This window comes from Ascaphus truei, chromosome 4 (assembly GCF_040206685.1).
Source record: "Ascaphus truei isolate aAscTru1 chromosome 4, aAscTru1.hap1, whole genome shotgun sequence".
Taxonomy (NCBI): domain Eukaryota; kingdom Metazoa; phylum Chordata; class Amphibia; order Anura; family Ascaphidae; genus Ascaphus; species Ascaphus truei.
Genome location: NC_134486.1, coordinates 388,644,722 through 388,659,677, shown reverse-complemented (window position 1 = coordinate 388,659,677; position 14,956 = coordinate 388,644,722).

The window sequence follows — 14,956 nt, the reverse complement described above, 5'->3', positions numbered from 1 at the left end:
ATTCAATGTGACTTGAGAAAGGCAGTGTATATGCAGCTGAAACATCTGACTTTATGGATGGCTCAATAAAACACCTTTCAACTAAGACCAGAATGCCCATCTTTATTAACAGTGTTTCAAGATATTGAGAACTCATTAAATCCATGAACCAATCCAAGAGTGGAGCTTCACACTTCTGTAACAAGCAAATGAGTTTGGAGCAGCCTAGAATCACATGTTTCACTGCTCGCAGACAGCCCTATACCAGCAGAGGACTTAATGTGAGAACCATTCCAATGCAATTTTATAACACAGAAACGTCTGGTCATAATAGATCCCCAATCACGATAACTTAATTGGAAATGTTCAACGCTTTATTCATTCCTTACGGTTTAACCAAGGTTTTAATATGAAAAGGAGTGCAAATGGTTTGTGTCACCATCAGCGAATGATTAACAATAGCTAATATAGTTTCCTGGGGATTTACATTGTAAGTTATTGTGGTTTTGGGGTTACTGTGGTTGTGGGTTGATTTTATCTGATTGAACCGAAACATTGAAAGAAACAATAAAACAGCAGCCATAATTGTATTTATTTTACATCCCAAATAACTGGATAGATGGTTTTAGTAAAATGTGTGTAGCCCCCTTGCCCCATGTCTAAGGAACCTACGTGTGCTGAGTACCTGTCTTGCGTACAGGAATCCTGATACTCCGCCACTGGGAGCCAGGGGTGATCACGTTCTTTGGTACACAGCGCCTCCACCTGGGAGGGATCCTAGCGCAGTATGATAACCGCTCACAGGAACAATACCAGCAGTAAATAAAGACACACACACAGGTATAACCAACTATATTTACTGACACATATATCACAATAATAATCGCACAAAGCCCCAACTGCAGTTCCCACACAATATATACACCCCGGTGAGATGCCCCAAATTACTGAGGTGCCCTGGGCACCTAACCACCGGGTGTCCACAGAGCCAATCCCACCCAAAGTGTGTGGAGTAGCGCTACTCACTATGTGTGTGGCCGTTGGTGCACTTGTAGATACCTCTCTGAGCACTCCGGTACCCAGGTACTGCTGTACAACCAAAGGATCTGTCTGATCCCACTTCGGAGGTCTGTACGAAGCCGCTGCTCCTTATGTGTCCGGTCCACCTCTGAGGGAGCTCCGGCTGGAGGGTGTCTCTGAAAATGTCTTTTGGAGCGACTGTGGTCTGGTCCCAGACCGTAGGCACCAGATCACTGCGTGGCGTATCACCACCAGCGCAGCACACTTTCACTAGGGTGTTAGGGGGAGCGTCCTTATCTGGGGCCTTGCCTGCAGCACAAACTGGAAGGGGACTCAGGGCCTAGCTGGGACCTAAGGGACAAACCTAGGCCTATTCCAGAGGAGCGCTGCTCCCTGGACACTACCTCTCTGGTTGCTCTCTTTCCGTCTGGCGCGCAGACCTAAATGTGCCAAATATATCTATCTTCCTTGCCGGGGATACCGCAGTCCTATTGGCTGTGCTATTGTTCTGCACATGCGCATGGCTACCATCGCGCAGGCACAATGATTCCCAAAACGGCGGTGCCCTGCAGCAGAGTCCGCAGTGGTGCTCAGCAGCTCCTGCTACACCGCAGCCCTCCCGCAACATTTCCAGCACCTGGCCGTGTCCACCCACAGCTCTGGCGGCACCCGGGCAACTCTGCAGCCGTCCTCTACCCACAGACCAGGAGGTAAGGGGGACCTGGCTACATGTCTATATATATAGTAAATGAGGCCTGTTGTGAATATATTTGTAACAGTGTTTCCCCCACCCAATAATAGATAGGGGCCATTACAGAGTGTGTGGTGTATATACCTGCTGGCAACAGGTTGGCTGAGTTGTCCGCCAATGGTAGTGGAGACACAGGAACAGGCTTCTGGGGTTCATACCCCACATATCTCTTTAGCAGTGCAGCGCCTCCATCTGCCGTAGGCTCCAGGAACTGAAGGTGATCTCGCATGGTAGAACTTATTACCTCTCCCCCCAGTAAGGTCACGCACCAGGGAGGAGGTATATTGCAAAACAGAAACGGGTTTATTACTACACTCTGCAGTAACAATTACACAGCAGTCTTCTGCCGGATACAGTCTGTCAGATCAGCTATCAGTGAAGATGGTCCCTGGACCATCACTACAGGCCAAGGGCACCCACAGCCATCCTAGCTCTTCCACACCTCCCTAGCAGAGGCAGAGGTATGGTCCACACTCACTCTCCCCCGGAGGGAAGAGGGGTTAACCAGGCTCACTAATAAAGCTCAGGCCAACATGGTTGCCCCTGATCCATGTTCTGGGCCCTAGAGTGTCAGCTCTTGGGCCTGAATGTCATATATGTACTGCCATGCATTGTATGTAAAATATGCGACAATAAAGAACTTGTGTGTCTTTTGCCTTTCCAGGAGTGCTAACCAGATTAGATTCTCAGGCTATGAGTTTCCGGGTGGACTTTGCTGTAAAAGTGTTGTCGGATTGTGTCTAGCTAGCTGGGGACCAGAGTTGCTGGCCACCCCAAAAATGTAGAGATGTAGTGTGTAGCAGTGCACAGCCAAAACGACATCCAATCTTGGTAAAAATGAAGAAATTCCCAAGCAAACTGCAATTTAGCAGATCAATTTATTGCAGGCTCACAGCAATAGGACTAAATGAACGCACCTAAGCGTTTCATGCGAGGCACTTTATCAAGGTGCAAGCACAAACTGAACTGCATACCTTTTTATACATACCTGGCTGGCCCACTGCGCCGCCGAGCATGATATCACAAACGCGCGACCGCAATGCAAGTCACGTCACGTGCACACGACACAGACCCTCTTTGTCTAGCAGAACAGGTGACGCACCACGCCGCCGAGCGCAACGCCACAAGCATATGCACGCAAAGCAAGTCATGCGCATGCGACTTAGGCCCTCATTGGACTAGTGGATCAAGTGACCCATCACGCCGCCGAGTACAACGTCACAAGCACGCGACCGAAGAGCAAGTTACGCGCATGCGACAAGAACCCTCATTGGACCAGCGGGTCAGAAGATATGTCTATACAATAAAACAAGCTTTTTTCATAAAAACGTAACAAACAAAAATCAAAACAACTATATATAATAAATAAAAACAAATAAAAAGCAATTGTATAAACAATATGCAAATCCCCTGTTATGCTATTATAGACGGCTACCATCTAACATTAAAGTCACATGAATGTAATGATAACAAATGATAATCTATATATATATACACGCCACCATTTGAATAGAAAAAATATATTAATATATACATTCATATTGTAATAATTAAATGTAAGTTTTTTTAGGGAAAAAAAACTAATTTTTAAGGATATTAATTACAAAATGCAATCTGTACAAACAACAGCGGATAGTTCAAAACCTTCATTTCATTTTGAGCCATACAGAAGTGTATATCACTTAATCTACTTCAAAAACACATATAGTATAAGTACCAAATGTGATAAACAAGCAATAATATATTAATCTGTTCTTCATGTATCTTATACACTAGTGTATGCAAACAGAACATGATAAATAACAAACAATATTATAATATATATATATTGTTATGACCCGAGTGAACATTGAAAAACAAATCATATATAAATATGAATATATAGGTGTAGAAATCAAAGTGGAAAGATTGACAAATATAAGATCAGGACATCAGAAAGAATATGCGTATTTTAAATTATATTGATATTCATAATAATAATAATAATAACAACAACAACAACAACGCATATATATTCCACCATAAAGGGGACAGAACTGTATTATCTAAGGGTTCAAGATACACTATATAAACAAATATTTGCATAGATTTAAGGGCCCATTAGAGAAAATATCCTAGGTCTCAATCGATATTCATCCCTAGTGGTGTCCTAGTCCTAAGCGTGAATATCCAAAAGGCCTCACGCATATCTAGCGCTTTAGTTCTGTCACCTCCTCTAGGCAAAGAGGGGACCTGGTCAATGCCTTGGAATTTGAAAAGATCAATATTACCCCTAGGGCAAGCTGAAAAATGTTTTGGAACAGGATGATTTTGATCACCCCTAGCAATGAGCCAAAGATGTTTCATGATTCTAACCTTCATACACCTAGTGGTCCTGCCGACATATTGTTGCCCGCAGCCACAGGTTAAAAGGTAGATGATGAAGGTTGAATTGCAATTAATAAATGTCCTAATCTTGTGAGATTCTCTTATAATAGAGGAGGTAAAGGTCTTCATTGAATTCATTTTGTCGGATATTTTGCAATGGTTACATTTAAATGACCCAATTGGTAATGAGGACCGTTTATCAGTTTTAAGTCTAAAAAGACTTGGCGAAAGTGTATTCGCTATAGTTTTAGCTCTTTTAAAAACTATGTTGGGGCCTGAAGAAATAGAGGGTTTTAGAAAGGGATCCAATGATAGGACACCCCAGTGCTGTTGAATATAGACTTGATACATTGAGCTTGTCTGCTGTATGGAGTGATAAATGAAGGACTATCATTAAGTGTTGTCCTTTTAGGAGAATGTTTTAAGAGTGAAGCTCTATCCATAGATATAACTTCCTTCATTGATCTCTCCAAATCTATCTGATTATATCCCCTGTCTAGGAAGCGCTGATAAAGATCTTCTGATTGAGTTCAAAAGTCCTCCTCGCTTGAGCAGTTGCGACGTATCCTCATAAATTGTCCCTTAATTATCCCCCTTACCAGGGCTTTTGGATGGCAGCTGCTCGCTCTGAGGAAAGTGTTGCGTGAATTCGGTTTGCGGAATAAAGTGGTCTGGATGTGAAGTGCGGTGTCAATGTAGAGACAAGGGTCTAGATAGTGTATGTGATGTAAGTGATATGTGTGTGTGAAGGAAAGATTGTAACTATTGTGATTAAGAGAATCGATGAATTCTAAAAGTGTGGAAATGTCACCTTCCCAAACTAAAAGAAGGTCGTCTATAAAGCATTTTTAAAATAAAATGTGCTCTCGATACTTGGTCACATCTCCAAACACCTTTTCCCCTGGTCCTGCTAGGGGGCTATGGAAGAGCAGAAACTGCTGTGAGGGGCCTTGACCCGTAGTGAAGGTCAGGGGACCATCCTAAGTCTGTAGTCCAGAACAGTGACTATATTGGGCAGGGACTGCCTTGATACTGTCAGTGTGCAGAAGAATAAAGCCGGTTCCAGTTGAATATACTTCCTGCCTGGTGTGTGATCTTACTGGGGGAAGAGGTAACCATTTCTACCGCTGTGTACCATGGAGTAAATGTAGGGTATATACCCCAGAATCCTGTCCTGCAGTCCCCACAACCATTGGCAGACAACTGAGCATTCTGTGAGCCAACAGGTAGCATGCACCATACAGCTGGTAACAGGGGGATCTCCTAGAGCAGCGGTGCGCAAACTGGGGGGCGCGAGACTGCCAGCGGGGGGCCACAGGGTTTACAGAGGCCCCGTGCGCTTCCTGAAGGCACTTAAATGAAGTGCCGGGGGAGCTGCAGGGCCTCTGTAAACCTTTACTTACCTAGGCTCCGGTGGCTTCCTCCCTGCATCGCCATGGCAACGCGGCGTCAAAATGACGACGCAAGGTCATGTGACGTCACGTTGCTATGGCAACGTGACGTCATGACGCCGGAACGCAGGTAAGTGGGGGTTAGGAGGGGCGCGGGAGTGACAGGACCGCCGGCAGGGGGGCGCAGGGAAAAAAGTTTGCGCCCCCCTGTCCTAGAGGATGGGAGAAACACACATACATACATACATACATACATACATACATACATACATATAATTCGGCTCAATAAGAATAATAGTCCTTATAGAAAAAGTCCTGTTAGGAGAAGGAAAAAGTGTGTTTATTGAAGATCAGATGTAATCTTTAACTTGTAACAATTGTAAAATGTCAATGTGACCCAATCTTAGACAAATAATGTGCAACAATAGCAAGTTGTAGCAAATACTGTTTCTTGAAAAAATCGTGGATACAAAATCGAATTGAAGTGTGTTTTGTTAATTTGTTATTATTCTATTTGTTTGTCCCAATTGTCGGTGACTTTTGTTCAGAGTCCAACGAGGTATGTGTTGAATGGGTGTTTTATGTCTTATTACTGGAGCCAGTGTAATCAATCTCGTGCTGTAGGCATACAGAGAAGGTAATGTGGTGCTCAAGCATGAAATCCCATCAGGTTATAATGTGAGAGGAACACTTCTGGGACATGAATACTATATTAAACCTTTAAAAGGGCTCCAGTTACCCTGAAGGCAGGGGTAGATGCACAAAACACCCCCCCTAACCTCATTGGGCTGGCCCCAGGTAAGTACTCACGAATGAATGTCACCAGGGCTCCTCTCAGTCTGCGTGCTGTTGCCAATGGGGAGAAATCCAGTGCAATGTAGGTTGGTGCAACGCACAGCAAAAAAAGGTGATGGCAGGTCTGGCAAAATATTTCTTTATTGCAGGGACATAAAAAACGGAAGGCTGCAACCTTCTACGCGTTTCGTGCAGGTAAATATGCAATTTACCGGCACGAAACGCGTAGAAGGTTGCAGCCTTCCATTTTTTATGTCCCTGCAATAAAGAAATATTTTGCCAGACCTGCCATCACCTTTTTTTGCTGTGCGTTGCACCAACCTACATTGCACTGGAAATCTCGTGCTGTAGACTGCTCCGGAGCACAATAGGTAATGGGACCTTTATGGTGAATAGACTTTTCATCTTTTGCCTGCTGTGCCCGATCGTCCTGGCACTTCAGCGCCTCAGCCACCCGCCGAGTCGTCCTCCAACTATATGCCCCGCCACTGCGTCTCTCTTTCGGAAACCCAAACGGACCGCTGGACTGAGTGATCATCCAACCTGCCCGGATATCTCACCGCTTATTGCGCCTCCTGCTCCAATCGGCAGCACCTCAATTCACTCTGCCGAGTCATTCTCCGACGGGTGCGCACAGATAGGTGCGCAGACTTCACCCATACACAGTATTCCTCCCTCAGATCAGCACCGGACACACCGCCACATCAAATCAGGAGCCTTGATCTCAATGCACATATGGCTCAGGTGTTGAGAATAATAACAAGCAAACTCCGACATCCTTTTAAAACTGTATATTGACAAGTAGACCATACAGGTATACAGAAATACAGACAGTAGGTACGCTATATGAACCCATAGACAGTAGGTAAGCTCTATGAACCCTACGCGTTTCGTCTAATCTAGACTTCATCAGAGGTATGAAGGTGTAAGAATTATAACATTTACTTATACCCGTGTCTGTACTCAGATAGGTTAATTAGAAAAGTAATCATCCAATGGTAGTTGGTAAGAATCAACCAGTGAGGACACAGAACATAGAATGCACAGGGAAAAATCTTTGTATCCGTATAGCTAAACCTATATAGTTACAAACTATACAATAGTAAAAGAACTTTTAATAATAAACATATAATAACAATGTAAAAATCTAGAATATAAAATTAAAAAAAATAAGCAACAATCTATGCACATTAAGAAAATAATAAAGGATATGTAGATAAATATCATAACAGTTATAAAAGAATACAGACAAAACAGAATTCTTGAAATATAAAAATAATTAATATTAAACAGATAGATACAAAAAAGAGCAATGATAATTGAAGCAAAAAAGGAAACATGGGGGAAATAATTACTTATGGAGAAAAGCTCCTAAATCAATATCCACATTGTGCCCAAATGACACCAGAGTTTTTAAAGTGTGGATCCATTTGGTCTCTAACTTAGAAATGTGTATATATAAATATAAACAGATCTGTCCAGACTCACTGTCCCAGTGCTGCCGTCACGCCCGGTTCCAGCCTCGGAGGATTAACGCTGCAGTGGCTCCCATTAAAAGGAATGCCGTGGCTGGCACCTCCCCCAGCGCCACGTTTTGACAGAGCTTCCACCCATGTGGCGGGAGCAGCGAGTCTGGTCAGATCTGCATATATTACCCTTTAATCCTATTGTTAGCGTTCATTTGTTTTCATGTAATAATTGCTCGTTACACCCATGCCCTGAATCTTTTCATTTGAACATTTAACCTTTTGATAGCACTCAGCAAAAAGGCAAATGCACTGCCGGTTCCTCCAATGGCGAAGAAGTTAAAGTTGAGCCAGGTTGTTATCCCTCTCATGGTGAGGTAGCTTTCCCCCCCTCCTCTCATTTTTCTAATGCTTTTCTTGTGAGCAGCCCATGTCAAAACCTTTATGAGATTCAGACGAGGTTTCACATTTCATTGAAACCCCTACAAGAAAAAGCCACTTTTCATGCTTAAGTCCTTTTCAAATCCCTTCAAACCAGTCACTGTACATTCTGCATTTTATCTTTTTATACCTGGCCGCGGTCCAAACATAATCCTTCTACTCTCCTTACGCTTCTTAAGGAAAATACAAGCCCTCATTTACCAGTGGATCCAGTCTGAGAATAAAAGCTTAATACCTTGACAGGCCTGGATATTTTTTTGGGTCCTAAGTCTGATTTATGGCAGTAGCCAGCAAGCCAGGCTGGTGAAATATTTGCTGCTGCTCACATGGGTCTGAAAAAATGAAGTGTGAAGTTCTGAAGGGAGCAGGCAGCAGCCCTCTAGTCACTAAACACTTCCAAGGAGTTGGCAGGGGAACAGAGCTGTGGTCTGAAACCAGGAGCCTCAAAGGAATACAGGAGTGGAGCTGTGCTGTGAGCAGCGACAAAGTAGTGCTGGGTTTTCGAGCAGCAGTTCAAGTCTGTGAACCTGCATGGAAATGAACATGTTGCCGAATAATGAATATTGAGTATGACTGCAAGGTCCCAGTTGGATTAGGGATTGCCAACTAAACCGAGGTCAATGGGAAAGATTGATCCATTCCAGTTTTTATGGTTCTCTTCTGTCACTGTTACAATAAATAGCTGCAAAATCCAGGACACTTTGAGAAAGACGTTAAAAAGCAGAAAGGAATCAACCTGACCCCTCGATATTACCCTGAATCCAGTTGAATCTATTTTTATCTACCAAGATACAGAATAAATTATGGCTATCCAAAAAGTAACCACTTTGCAGGCAGAGGTGCCTAAACGCGGCAACGAATTTGAGACTAGTGAAGCGATATACTTTTGGAAGTGAAACTTCGTTGCTGGCACCTACCTAAATTCTCACAGGATTAAAACTCCTTCATGGAGATGAAAATGTGCCACGATCAGGCGCGTGCGCCCCCACTGCCCAAAAATTCTCACAGCGCTAAAGTCCTTGATGGAGACGAGAAAGCGATCAGGCGCGTGCGCCATCGTGAGCCCCCGCTGTCCCAAAATTCTCACAGCGCTAAAGTCCTTGATGGAGACGAGAAAGCGATCAGGCGCGTGCACGCCCATCTCTGACTCTGAAGAAGCACTGCCGCTCATTACGTTCATGCAAGAAACGTTCAACTTAACTCTCAACACCAATCCAGCCACTCCCACTGCAAGATCAGGGTCGACCATTGATGCCATCTTACAGCGGCATTCAGATACTTTACAATCCCAAATATATGTATCTTACTTTAGTCATCATAAGTCAATTGTATCATGTAATCCAACTGATACTATGGACATTTCTGCAGAACAATATATAAAATAAATTATACTCTCAAAAGTCTTTCGTTCAATCAAAAACATAAAAATCAAAATAGAATTTCGTTGGCGAAACACAAAGAAGTTTCACTTAGAACGCGCGTCCTCGGCACACACCGCCTTTTTTAATTTTATTCTATTTTCCCTAAGGAATGAGGAACGATGGGAGGCTGGAAATGTATAGAGATGCGTATCACCGTTATACCGTACAGCATGTTCAGCTTAAAGGGGAAAGGATATAATGAAGAAATGCACTTTTAACGAATGGGGGCTGTCCTTTGGAAATGGAAGTGGTGCTCTCCAGTAGTTACATGTGGTCACCCCAATCCCCCCTAATCCCCACATACAGTAGATATAGTTAAGGACTGTGGTCACCGCACATAACTAACAACGCAGGGGGCTGAGAGCAACAGATACAGCCAAATCAACTTCTTTCAGGATTGACCTCAATCGCAGTTCCCCTCTTCTAGTAAACCACAGCAAGTTCAACCTGCTAAATAGTTATTCCGTGGTACCATGATCTTTGCCCGGATCTGGAAGAATGTTAATTGGACAACATTTCTAGATTAAATTTACATTACGGAGAATACGCTTGTGAGGACAGAAGTGTGTAAGAATACCAACTACTACTGCACAGTGCATCATGTCACATTTAGACACATAGGTCCATCTTCAATATGCTCTGAAGCTGCTTGTTTGTGCTGGAGAATAAAGTCCCATTCCGTTGAATGGAGTGGACCTCTTTACCAGCACTGGGAAGCCACTTCACAGGCTGTTAAATAGGGGCTGTAGAGTGAACATTTCTCTTGAACACAACTTGGTACTAAACTACTTGTAGGGTAATAGATGAGAACATTGTAGCAAGTTGTGTACCCTGTTTTTCAACTCATGCATTTGGAAGATGAGTGCAGAATATTAGGAGAAGGAACAAACTAGGACTGCTACTTTGGGGCGCTGGAACATCTGATGTACAGATGTAGCAAGACTTACTTTTTTCGGGAACCAGGGCAAGATGCGGGATGGCAACGGCGACTGTCCCGGTGCTGGAGGAGTATCGCTGTGGGGGGTACGATCTAGCCACAATTAACACTGCCTTCTTATTCTGGTGATGATAATGCAACGAACTCTCCAGTTCTGGGTTTTTATTATCATAAATTTTAAAGTTTTTGTCTTTCTCAAATAAAGGAAAATAGGCGCCAGAGTCTTCATTAACGGTTGGTTCATTGGCCAGAAAGATGGTTTTCTCGTGAACAAGGATGGGAGCTCCCAGCAAAATGAATGCTAAATGTAAAGTAGATTATTACTTAATAAGTGTAAATGATAAATATCAGTCACAACACTTGCTGTGCTTGTCAAAAGCAATTCACTAATTGTATATCCATCATTTCTCAAATGGAATGGTATGTCTACTATGAGAGCTTATTGATTATAAGCAAGCGATCAAAAGAAGGTGCGAGTGAAGATTTTAGGACCCTCCCTATGCCACGGCCACTTATTAACTCTATTACTGCCAGTGGGGGCAGCTGATTTTTTTTGTGTTTTTCATTTATGAAACGTTTAGCAGAAAAGATACATCGAGATAGGAATCATGTTTTCCAAAAAGTCCTGGCTTACCACAAACAGCACAAATGATAGGATCAACCATGACATAAATGTCTGAAGCAGGCTAGTGTTGAGATCTTCAATTTCTTGATGGTGTTTGATGATTTTTTGATGGTCTGATAGATGATTCCAAGAGTAGGGGGGCCATGGTCTGAGAAAAAAAATGATCATGTAAGCCAGGAAACCTGCTCAATATACTTCAATTGCCTGGTTTAGAGACTTTTGAGCCTTACACAAGAGTGGTACACAAATACCTGCATTTAATAAACGGGCAGAACTTGTTCGTTTTAGTGTCTAACACAAGAAGGAACCGTGTTGTCTTTAAAGATATATATTCAGCCTTTTAAATGATAGCGAGTGTTGTCAATTTAAAGTCTAGATTTTACATTTCAACACAATTTTTAGGGCTGAATACTTAGGTGCCTATGCTATACGCGTTCATACAAAAAAAATTTGCAGGACCATTTAAATCGCCTCTTTTTTGAGAGTTGCTATCACGGTATTCAGAAAGCCTAGATTACCTGAGATAGCAAAATTCACAAAACGGGTGAATAGCCAGTGACTGGATGATCGCCTCTCTGAAAAGGCCTTACCCGGCGATTTCTTTCAGCTGCAGAGAGAGCTGCTCAGAGAGAGCTGCTCAGAGAGAGCCACTTCTGCTTGTGCAAATCTTGCCTGAAATTAATGTTTTTTTTAATATAAAATTTAATACTAGTGTAGATGAGCAGGGGCTCTCTGAAGCAGAATCACGTTGATTTGAGGTCTGGGGACCCCCTGCTTCCCGAGATACAGGCCCCGTTATGGGGTGCCGGTATCTCCTATGCATTTTATTCCCACGGTCACGTGACGCGAGACATTTAAATACATAGGAGATACCGGCACCCAATAACGGTGCCTGTATCTCGGGAAGGAGGGGGTCCCCGGACCTCAAATCAATGTGGTTCTGCTGCGGTGACCTCATCTACATTAGTATTAAAATGTATATTAAAAAAGCTGCTACCCACAATAAACATTAAAAAAACACAACAACATTAATACCCACCTCCTCTACCTCCACATGATTGATACCAAAGGCCTTGGCTGTCCGGGGGTCCTCAAGTGGTCCCTGCAGGTGTCTGTGGGCCCTCGGGGGTCCCCTCAGGAAACTGAGGGCCCTCGGGTGGTCCCCGCGGGTGTCTAAGGGCCCTCGGGTGTTTTTTTTGCAATACATTGAAATAAAAACAACTAATATTATTATCCAGATATGGATAATACCTCATTTACCCATTATAAAATAAAACATTAGTTAGTGCTTTTATTTATTAAATTGATTGGTTGTCTAGTGCTTTTATTTATTTAATTGGTTGGCTAAAGCTTTTATTTATTTAATTGGTTGGCTAGTGCTTTTATTTATTGAATTGGGGAGTTTAGGTGCTTGTGTATATCTTTTATTATTGTGTATTTTTGGCCTTCATGCTTTTTTATTAGGGTGACTATTGACTGCTATAGTGGCTTATCATGCCCATATTATATGGGTATGATGTACAACTATGCCAATCAATGGGTAGAGAGTGGGTATAGTAGTTTTGGGGTGGGTTGTTAGGCCTCTCGGGTGGGTAGCGTGGGACGGGGGTTAACCCTTTAATTACTATAACGATTATTAACCACTATGGTGATTAAGGGGTTAGGGGCCATTAGATTGTATTTTTTCATGTACTCTTGCTGGCATCGGAGGAGATGGACCTGCAGTATGCTGACGAGGACACCCTTCATGATGGCAGGGGTAAGTAGAAAGGTTTATTTACTTTATTTATGCTGGCTGGCTAATGTTTTATTTTATTATGGGCAAATGAGCTATTATCCATATCTGGATAATAGTTATTTTGCCCATTACTAAACTGTATTGTTTGGAGGGGAGGAGGGGTATTTATTTCAATGTATTGCAAAAAAAAATTCGCCACAGGATTGGTACCTAGCCCTAGCTAGGTGCAGCGTGGAGTTGTCTTAATGGGTGGGCTGGTCATAATCACAGCTGGATGCCAATGTGGTTTACTGCGGTTGGATAGGGTGTGAGCAGCCTGTGCTGCACTTTAGTGGCTGTTTTTTCTCGCATTGGAATGATGTGAACCTGACCTTGGGGGATTGCCGACACATATTGATAACAAAGTGAGGGAGGGGGAGCGTCGTGGGCCCGACTTGGTAACTGTAATGGGGGTGGGTGGGGAGATATGATATTTTATGTAAACATTTTTTCCCAGACAAAAAAAATAAAATAAAAATCTTAGCAATTCATGGTAAAGTATCTGATTAGGATAAAAATGGAAAAGTAAAGATAATATGTAAAAAAATGCATTAGTGATTGTCACACAGTGACTCGAATGAATCTTAAATCACAGCCCTGTTTTGCCATTGCTACATGTTACACAGGCAAGGCAATAAATTATTATTCCGTGAGACGTATTATGACAATTTTAAGGACATGTCACAGATGTGTTAAACCATTCACTAAGCCTGGTAATGCTTTTTATTTCCACTAACTAGGCTCGCTGGATACATACAGAATGTCTGCACCTGGCTGCTTGAATATGGAAAGTAGGTGAATATATCACCATTGCCTTCCTGAATAAGCAGAAATCTTATGGATCTGACCGCCGCACCATTATAACTTTTGGCAGAGAATAAGAACTTGAAATTGTTCTAAAATGAACAGACTTAGGGAAATCTTCATTTAATGCTTCATGTCCCTACGGCAGGAGTTAGATATTTTCTTTTTCTTTATCCAGCTGTTTAGATTTTAATGTTGGAATTAGAGCTTCCAATTTTGCGGTATGGAAACTGAAGAGACATCTTCTGCACATTTTCTTGCAGGAGACATAATAATCTCAGTAAAATATGATGTCAAATAAAATTCCCTTAAACTGCTTAAAAACGACAATTTCCCTTGAGTACAATTGGTTAAACGTTTCCTCAGCTTGGGAGGGGTATTCCAGCATTGACTGTCTTTTGGGCTAGGACACCGCTGCCTGCTGCAGCACGCACTATGGTGTGCAACGCAGGGACAAGGACCGCCCCTCAATGGGGCCGAGCCCGCTACTTGCCTTGGCTGCTGCGCGGCCAGATTTTTCGGAAGACAGTAAAACTGTCCTCAGATCTGGCGATGGAGCGCTGGCCACACCCCCAGCAGTTCAGCCAATGAGGGCAAACCTGCCGGGTGATGTCATAGCCACGCCCCATGCCACGCCCGCACCCCCCGTCTTTCCCCCTGCAGCTCTGCACAGGCTGGGGAACAGAGTTGCACGCAACGCCTGCCTGGCAGACGCGCGTACAGCGCCGACACCGAGTCCGTAGCCTTACTGCACCGGTCATTCTCTCAGGGCACACTTCATTTTAGAGATCAATTAATTTTAGTTAACGGTTTGTGGGAGTAAAATTGCAGCTGACCCAATCAGTAGTGGTAGCATAATTAGCCAGGACCTGTGACACTCATCACTGGGAACTTTAATTACATAGTTTGGCCAAGAGATGATGAGCCTGAATACCTCAGCAAGGTTATTGCCAAGTTGTAGGTTCTATGCCAACAATAAATATTTACCTTGTCTCAAAAGCTTAACCTGAACTTCTTCTCTCTTTTATGTTTATGGGAAAGAACAATCAGACTCCCTACAGTGTAAAACATTTGCTGCGTGTTAACTAATGGATTATCAGTGGGTAGGTGAGTGGGAAGCTTAAACCCCGCTTTTAAAGTAAGAAAGATAAAAGGGTTAATTATATTGTATTGCCAGGCTTT